Source organism: Puma concolor, chromosome B1 (assembly GCF_028749965.1).
Source record: "Puma concolor isolate L17-30 chromosome B1, mPumCon1.1.hap2, whole genome shotgun sequence".
Classification (NCBI taxonomy): domain Eukaryota; kingdom Metazoa; phylum Chordata; class Mammalia; order Carnivora; family Felidae; genus Puma; species Puma concolor.
This window is the reverse complement of record NC_141670.1, coordinates 64,168,750-64,177,845: the sequence shown is the minus strand read 5'-3', so window position 1 is coordinate 64,177,845 and position 9,096 is coordinate 64,168,750. Positions and strand designations below refer to the sequence as shown.

The 9,096-nt window shown below is 38.6% G+C and overlaps 1 pseudogene; it reads left to right on the top strand.

Annotated features, from left to right (window-relative positions):
• The first annotated feature begins 466 nt into the window (after nt 1–466).
• The window catches only part of LOC112858868 (large ribosomal subunit protein eL8 pseudogene), a 45,949-nt pseudogene continuing 37,319 nt past the window's right edge, over nt 467–9,096 (top strand).

Sequence of the window (9,096 nt, the reverse complement as noted above, 5' to 3'; positions counted from 1 at the left end):
GATGGGTATTAAGGAAGGCACCTGTGATGGGCCCTGGGTGTTGTATATAAGTGATGAATCACTGACTTCTACTCTGGAAACCAGTATCGCACTGTATGCTAACTAAAATTTAAATTAAAAATAAAATAAAATAAAACAGGACCAAAAAAAAAAAAAAAAGAAAGAAATTGCCTGATTATTGTTAGTTAAGTAATTTGCCTGATCCCCGAAATCCTCAAAAAACAAAAAACAAAAAAAAAAAAGGAAAAAGAAAAAGAAAGAAGAAAGAAAGAAAGAAAGAAAGAAAGAAAGAAAGAAAGAAAGTGACCTTCCAATAAACAAACCATATTTTAAGGTTTATTTACCTAAAAATAAATTTGCTCATAAGGACTGCATTCCTTTATTATCAAGGGTGGTTAGCCCATATTAGAAGAGTGTTCAAGTTTCATACCTAACTTGATGTACTCTGGATAGAAAAAGCATTAAAATGGATGTAAGTTTCTCAACATGTGATTCAGTATTAGTTACCTATATGAGCATGAACCCCCCAAATCATTCCGTTCTGGGAGTGATTCCTATCCCACACTTCAGGAAATGCTAGCTTAAACCATAAGTACAAGCTAGATAAACTCTGAGAGTGCAGATTTAGAACAGGAAAGTTCTAAAAATAAAACCTTCATATTTAAGAAGTGAACCAAAAAAGAAAAGCAAACAAGGGTGACTAGAACCTGGCCTGAAGTGAGAAGCAGGACCTAAAAGGGTCAGAGAAAAGCTAGACACAGAATTGCCACTGAACCCAGGAGAGAAGGAATTTAGGAAAAGAAAGCACCGGCAAGAATGAATGATCTAGCACAAACATCTGCCTTCCAACCAACCCTAAACCCAAACAATGACATAAATAATTTTATTTTGTAAAAATCCATGTATTTTGTAAAAGTATTACCAATGGAACAGGAGTTTTAAGAAATTCCTGAAAGAGACAATTCCCTTTCCTTTCTCTCTCTTCCAGCTATCACAGCTGCCACAAGGAAAGAAGGCTAAAGGGAAGAAGGTGGTCTTGGACCCTGCTGTCATGAAGAAGCAAGAGGCCAAAAAAGGTGGTCAGTCCCTTGTTAAAACAAGGGACAGGACATCCAGCCTCAAAGGGACTTCACTCTGTGAAATGTCCCCTCTGCATCTGGTTGCAGTGGCAAAGGCTCTTCCCTTTAAACATCTGAAAATTCCTTCTGTCATTAACCAGTTAACCCAGGGCTTGGCCCACCAAACAGTTATTCAATTGTTTAAGTTCATCCACAGATTCAGACCAGAGACAAAGCAAGAGAAGAAGCAGAAAATTTTGGCCTGAATTGAGAACAAAGTTGCTAGCAAAGGGGATGACCCCACTAAGAGGCCACCTGTTCTTCAAGTGGGGGTTAATACTGTCCCCACCTTAATGGAAAATAAGAAGTCTCAGCTGATAATGATTTTACATTCTGTGGACCCCACTGAGCTGGCTGTCTTCCTGTCTGCCCTGTGTCATAAGGTGGGTGTTCCCCATTGCGTTATCAAGAGGAAGGCCAGGCTGGGCATCTGGTCCACAGGAAAACCTCACACAGGTTCACTCAGAAGACAAAGGAGGTCTGTCCAAGCAGGTGGAAGCTATGAGGACCAATGACAATGACAAATATGATGAGATCCACCATCTCTGGGGAGGCATCGTCCTGGGTCCAAAGTCAGTGGCTTGTGTTGCTGAGCTGGAAAAGGCAAAAGCTAAAGAACTGGCACCAAACTGGGCTAAGTGTGCACTGCTGAGTCGTCTGTATGTAAAGGTAATATGAGTTCATTTTCAGCCAGTATTGGAAGGAAGGAAGGAAGGAAGGAAGGAAGGAAGGAAGGAAGGAAAAGAGAGAGAGACAAAGAGAGAAAGAGAGGAAGAAAGAAAGAAAGGAAGAAAGAAAAGAGAGAAAAAAAGAAAAAGAGAGTGGGAGGGAAGAAGGAAGGAAGGAAGGAAGGAAAAGAGAGAGAGAGACAAAGAGAGAAAGAGAGAAAGAAAGAAAGAAAGAAAGAAAGAAAGAAAGAAAGAAAGAAAAGAAAAAGAGAGAAAGAAGGAGAGAAAGAAAGAGGAAGGAAGGAAGGAAGGAAGGAAGAAAGGAAGGAAGGAAGGAAGGAAAAGAGAGAGAGAGAGACAAAGAGAGAAAGAGAGGAAGAAAGAAAGAAAGAGGAAGAAAAAGAGAGAAAGAAGGAGAGAAAGAAAGAGGAAGGAAGGAAGGAAGCAAGGAAGGAGGAAGGAAGGGAAAGAGAGAGAGAGACAAAGAGAGAAAGAGAGGAAGAAAGAAAGAAAGAAAGAGAAAGAAAAAGAGAGAAAGAAGGAGAGAAAGAAAGAGGAAGGAAGGAAGGAAGGAAGGAAAAGAGAGAGAGAGAGACAAAGAGAGAAAGAGAGAAAAAGAAAGAAAGAAAGAAAGAGAAAGAAAAAGAAAGAAGGAGAGAAAGAAAGAGGAAGGAAGGAAGGAAGGAAGGAAGGAAGGAAGGAAGGAAGGAAAAGAGAGAGAGAGACAAAGAGAGAGAGAGAGAAAGAAAGAAAGAAAGAAGAAAGAAAAGAGAGAAAAAAAGAAAAAGAGAGTGGGAGGGAGGAAGGAAGGAAGGAAGGAAGGAAGGAAGGGAAAGAGAGAGAGAGACAAAGAGAGAAAGAGAGGAAGAAAGAAAGAAAGAAAGAGAAAGAAAAAGAGAGAAAGAAGGAGAGAAAGAAAGAGGAAGGAAGGAAGGAAGGAAGGAAAAGAGAGAGAGAGACAAAGAGAGAAAGAGAGGAAGAAAGAAAGAAAAAGAAGAAAGAAAAGAGAGAAAAAAAAGAAAAAGAGAGTGGGAGGGAGGAAGGAAGGAAGGAAGGAAGGAAGAAGGAAGGAAGGGAAAGAGAGAGAGAGACAAAGAGAGAAAGAGAGGAAGAAAGAAAGAAAGAAAGAAAGAAAGAAAGAAAGAAAGAAAGAAAAGAAAAAGAGAGAAAGAAGGAGAGAAAGAAAGAGGAAGGAAGGAAGGAAGGAAGGAGGAAGGAAGGGAAAGAGAGAGAGAGACAAAGAGAGAAAGAGAGGAAGAAAGAAAGAAAGAAAGAAAGAGAAAAAGAGAGAAAGAAGGAGAGAAAGAAAGAGGAAGGAAGGAAGGAAGGAAGGAAGGAAGGAAGGAAGGAAGGAAAAGAGAGAGAGAGAGACAAAGAAAGAGAGGAAGAAAGAAAGAAAGAGAAAGAAAAAGAGAGAAAGAAGGAGAGAAAGAAAGAGGAAGGAAGGAAGAAAGGAAGGAAGGAAGGAAAAGAGAGAGAGACAAAGAGAGAAAGAGAGAAAGAAAGAAAGAAAGAAAGAAAGAAAGAGAAAGAAAGAAAAAGAGAAAAAGAAAGAAAGAAAGAAAGAAAGAAAGAAAGAAAGAAAGATTCCTGAAAGAAAACAGATGACACCAAATGATACATGGAGAAACAAAACCACACGCACGTGTACGCTGCAAGAGGTCCAACAGGTTTAATGAAGGTTAACAGCTTTATCAAGGTTTTACCAGGGATTATTTCAACGTAGAAAGTCGTATAGACACCTCCTTTGCTCATCTACGTTATAATAAAAATTAACCACATTATTTACATTGTAATAAAAGTTCCATAATAACTAAACAGTATTTGTGATACCAAACAATATATTTTAGTTAAATGGGTGTATTCATTTTCTATTGCTGAGTATCAAATTATCCGACAATATGGCCTGTTAAAACAACACCCATTTATTACACCACAGTCTCTGTAGGTCAGGAATCTGGATGTGACCGAGTCCTCACTGCTTCATGGTCTCTCACAAAGCTGCAGTGAAAGTGTTGGCTCAGTGAATGCAATCTCATCTGTGGGCTCTACTGGGGAAGCATGTCACTCAATAGTTGTTGGAAGCATTCAGCTCTTCATTGGCTGTTGGGCGGAGGGCCTCAATTCATCGATTGTTCTTGTCTGGATGTGGCCCTCAGTTTCTTGCCTCAGGGCTTCTCCAACACAGCAACTTGCTTTATCAAAGTACACACAAGCCAAAAAAGCAATAGAGGGAGTCTGCTAGCAAGAAAAAAGTCCCAATAGTTCATAATCTAATCATTGAAGTGACATTCCCTCAATGTTGCCATAAATAACAGAAGGCAGGGATCATTGGCAGACACTGCAGAAGCTGCCTTACCCAGAAGAGTCCTTCTCACCCAAATAATTACATTTAGTTCTAGATAGACACTAAAATTATATCTAAGCTTTTCATTTTACAGATGAGAAAACTGAGACACAGGGTGATTGTATAACTCATTCAAGTCTAGTCTAAAGTGAGAACCAAGGTCTGCTTAGCCCATTTTACTGTTTTTTTTACCCTACACCATAACTGCTGCTTTTTTTTTTTTTTAATGTTTATTCATTTTGGGAGAGAGAGAAAGAAAGCAGGGGAGGGGCAGAGAGAGAATCCCAAGCAGACTCCGCACTGTCAGCCCAGAGCCAGACACAGGGCTCAAACTTACCAACCCTGAGATCATGACCTGAGCTGAAATCAAGAAGTTGTATGCTTAACTTACTGAACCACCCAGGCACCCCTTACTGTTTCTAAAGTCTGGGACAAGTGCCATATCTCAACTGCTCCAGCCTGTTGACAACCCTTTCTCTGAAGGGTAACATGAATTCTCTATGTCACTTCCATGGTAGTTAACCAAACAATACCTGAATGACTGTTTTTTTTTTTTTAATTTTTTTTAACGTTTATTCATTTTGGGGAGAGAGAGAGAGTGTGTGTGTGCGTGCGTGTGTGTGTGTGTGTGTGTGTGAGTGGGGAAGGGGCAGAGAGAGAGAGAAGGACACAGAATCCAAAGAAGGCTCCAGGTTCCAAGCAGTCAGCGCAGAGCCGGGCACGGGGCTCGAACCCATGAACCATGAGACCATGACCTAAGCCAAAGTCAGACGCTTAACCGACTGACCCACCTAGGTGCACCTACCTGAATGACTGTTTAATGTTCTAGGGTAGCTACCTTAGCTCCCCCTAAAACCTCTTCTAAGAAGGAACTATATTTCATGCATCCTCTTGTCCCTTGTAAAGAAAATTCTAGAAGCCTCCTACCCACAAAAGGAACTTAGTGAAACGTGTGTTGACTGACAAAATTTAAAAACTGCAAGAAAGCATAAATGTTAGAGAAGGAGAAATTGTATAATTTGCTTTTGACAGTCATATAACATCCTCAAATTGTCAAATAAAAATTTCCTTAAGTAATTTTTTATGGGATAATGTAAGGTCAATGAATTAATAAGAGCAAGGGTCAGCACTGTCCACCTAGTAAAGTTCAATATGAGGAAACCTAAAGACAAATTAATTCCCACCTCTCAGCTCGTGGCCCTGGGCTGGTTAGCATTTTCACTCATTGGGTTCTGTGTTTGTATGAGGAGATTTGCAGCCTACGTTATAAGAGTGTAAAAGATACATAACTGACAGAGAAATACTTGGAAGGTGCATACCATTGAAAATGTATACAAAACATTCAACACTTGAGAAGAGAAAAATCACAATTTCTTCTATTCCTATACCAGTGCCCTAATCCACTTTCCTTTCCTCTATATGAAATAAATAGATCCCCAAATAAACTGGAGGATAAAACCAGTACTTAACAAACTCCTCAAAACCAATAGCTGCACATTTTGTCCAAGTCATATGAATTCCTCCACTTTGTAAACCTTAAGAGACAACAAGAAACTATGAAGATGACCTATTTCACTTTTTTGAGACATTCTGGGTAAAATAAAGTATAATGTATGGTTTCCTCAAAATTCAAAGACTAAGGAAATATTCTAACCCGTAGAGTAGAGTAGTTCTACTAAACACTGGTATAGAAAACAATCTTGAAGCAATTGCTTGTTTCTATCAAGACAGGTGATTGTAACATGTGTGCAGGTGAATTGAGGGGACAGCAATGTAGCTGTATATAATCAATTAACTCTAGCAATGCTATTGACAGAAAATTCCAGAAACACACCAGTGAAGTACCTGCAGTCTTTACCATGTTTCTACTTTTCTAAAAATATTTCACATTTGTCCCCACAATCTTATCAAAGGGAGTCAGGAATTTTACTCAAAGCTGTGAACTGGGTCTTGTATGCTCTGTAAGATTTAAACAGATCAGGTTCTTATTTCCTACATGAATACATTTATGATAAGCAAGTCTTTGATTAGCTGTTGGCTGTGCAAAGACCAGACACACCCTTCTGCACCTTGGATTGATATGCACTGAAACATCCCTAACATTTTGAATTATTTATTTTAGGAGGGCTTAAGCCAAAAGACTGGGAAAATATTATCAATGCCAAGCCCTTCTCTTCCCCCAGAAGGCTTGTCTCTTGCCTCTTACAACAAAGTAAAGAAGATTCTAGTTTTCCTTACCAGAATCTTTTTAGGTGCCTAAGGCAGGGCAGATGGGAGGTGGAAAGAGAATATAAACTGTTTTGGAGTTCCTTCACATGAAGAAAAAAAAGTTGTATCGAGATTTAAATACTCCTGCCTCAACAAACACAAATAACCAAGCAAAAGTTAGCTTACAAAAAATTCAAATTGCTGCCCTGGAGGAAAAAAGCTCAAACTAACAGATGCTCAGTCATTTTAGCAATCTTTTAGAATATTGGGATTTAATAGCAGTTTATTATCTGCACCAATAACAACAAAAATGATGGGACTATAGGTCAGGCATTGAAACAAAATTATCCCTACTACATTATCTATAATATGACAATTGTGAAGAACCCATCAAGACTAAATAAGAAATGTTTTCTAATGAATGTTGCTATTGTGTTAAATGAGATTAATATGGGCCTTGAATTTTAGAAACATTGAATTAAGCAGCAGGTAATGAAAAGTGATTATCCTAATTAAGCAAAAAAAAAAACAAAACAAAAAAAAAATACAATGGCCCTCTTCGTCACCAGAGATGCCCCCTTGCGTAGCATCAAACTTCCTCCTATGTGAACTCCGAGCTACCCTCTAGAGAGACCAGGATTTTGCTAAATACCCTGTATAACATCAAATAACGGTTTCTCCTCTATTCTGTAAACCAAAGAAAGAAATGGGATAACATTCTCTAATGATAATGCCATGAGTTCTTCAGAAGAAAGATTATACTGATTAAAGAATTGCACATATCTGATTAAAGAATTTATTGCACATATCTGATTTAAAGAATTAAAGATTGCACATATCTGATTAAAGAAATCAGATATGTGGGTTTGGGAGACTCAAAACACAGTCTCCTCAAAGGTAGGCATTGGGCTCTGGCTCTGGCCGTCATGGGGACAGAGACTTAGGGTATGTTTGGGACAGGATGATATGCACATACCCTAGCTCGTGCAGAATGAAGTTTACAAAGGATCATGAAGATGGGCTCCCCTGCTTCTTATTTCATTTGCATCTGTGAAATCACTGAAATCCCTCCTCAAGATCTCAACAGAATCATAATATCAGGGAAAAAGTGCCTTTGGGTAAATCTCCCAGGGAAATTAAGAGGTAGAGCCATTAAATAGAAATGATACATATTTTATTTTGGCACCTGACCTTTTTATGTGGTTAATACATAAAAATAGCCCTAGAACATTTTTTCTTTTTCTTTTTCTTTTTTCCTAAGACAATCACTAAAGTTTTCTAGGTCTTGTATGTGTCAGACACTGTGCTAAGTGCTTCGACATTTGACATGTTATCCAATTTAATCCTCGTAGCCCTGTAGAGTAGTGTTTTATTTAATTTTATAAGTGAAAAAAAACTTAACCTCAGAAAAAAACAAAAGACAGAAGGTTGTTGATCATTTCTTGAGTAGGGTACAAATAAGATACGAGTTTATGATCATTAACATCTATAAAAAGCCATTCTAAATATAAATAAAATAAAGATTTTTTTTTTAATTTTTCACAAGATTATGACTAGTGGAAAGTGTCCTTCTAAGCAGCAGGCTGCCCAATCCAGAGGTAAACTTGTCACAGTTTCGGCATCCTCTGATGACAGTTCTTATGACTCAGTTCCTTGGATCTCTCTGTAATTCCTAGTGGTTAAATGGAGCTCGTTCCTTGCATGAAATAGTCTGAGTTTGAATCCTAACTGTATGTTTGGGGTGAATACTAGCAATAGACTGGCTGTATTCCCTTAGGCATTTTAGTCAACTTGAGAATTTGTAATGGGTTATTTAAAGAGGTGGGGGTAGGATGGTATCTATCTACATGGGGCAGTTTAGGTACAGCCTGAAATCCTTCTGCAAACTGACAAGAGAGCAATATGTAGACAGCTAACATTAAAAAGACCCCCAGGGACAAGATAGGCCACTGTCGTACCTCCTTCATACAGGTTGCATGCAAGACTCCCTCTGCAAAGAATCAATGATTTGGTTTCCAGCATTGCCCAAGTCTTTAATCGAAATCTATTCCTCTATCTTCCCACCAGGGGGCAGGGTAGAGGCGACCCTAGTCAAGCATAATCTCATTTTCTCTCAATGCCCTATATTGAAAGTCAAGGAAACTGAACACTGACTCTAGTTCTTTTTATTCCTTTTACAATATTCCTACTTCTTGGGGCAATATGGAAGTCTCTGATTAACCAGGGGGAAAGAAGTTAGAGGAAAGAACCACTTAACAAATAATATCTCAAGATACAATCTCAAGAATAGACTGAAATTTATGTCTGAAGTTAGAGTTATTTCTAACATTATTTATATGGCAACAAAAACAAAAGTGCCAGATTCACTTAATAACGATCGTTTTGTTTACAGCTACTCCCTTGCAGTTTCCTTTCCTCTCCCCTATGATTTTGCACATTAGTGTATTTCAAAGCTACTCCTCTGAAATGAGGCATTGACATTTGCTCCTATGGCAGCAGAAATTCAAGCAATTGAATGATACTGATTCTCAGGACAGGCCTTACTATCATGACCTCCTTCTATTCCCATAACCATGACCACCCACCACCACTGCCCCTTGTTCATATTTAACATTTTTTGCCAATGTTCCTTCCGCCTCTCACGCCTGTATCAAATGATAATGGGAAATCTGTCTTATAAACCGAATGCAAGTAAGGTCTAAATTCCAGGATGAGAAATTGCCTCAAATAATGAAAATAAGAGCATTCACATATA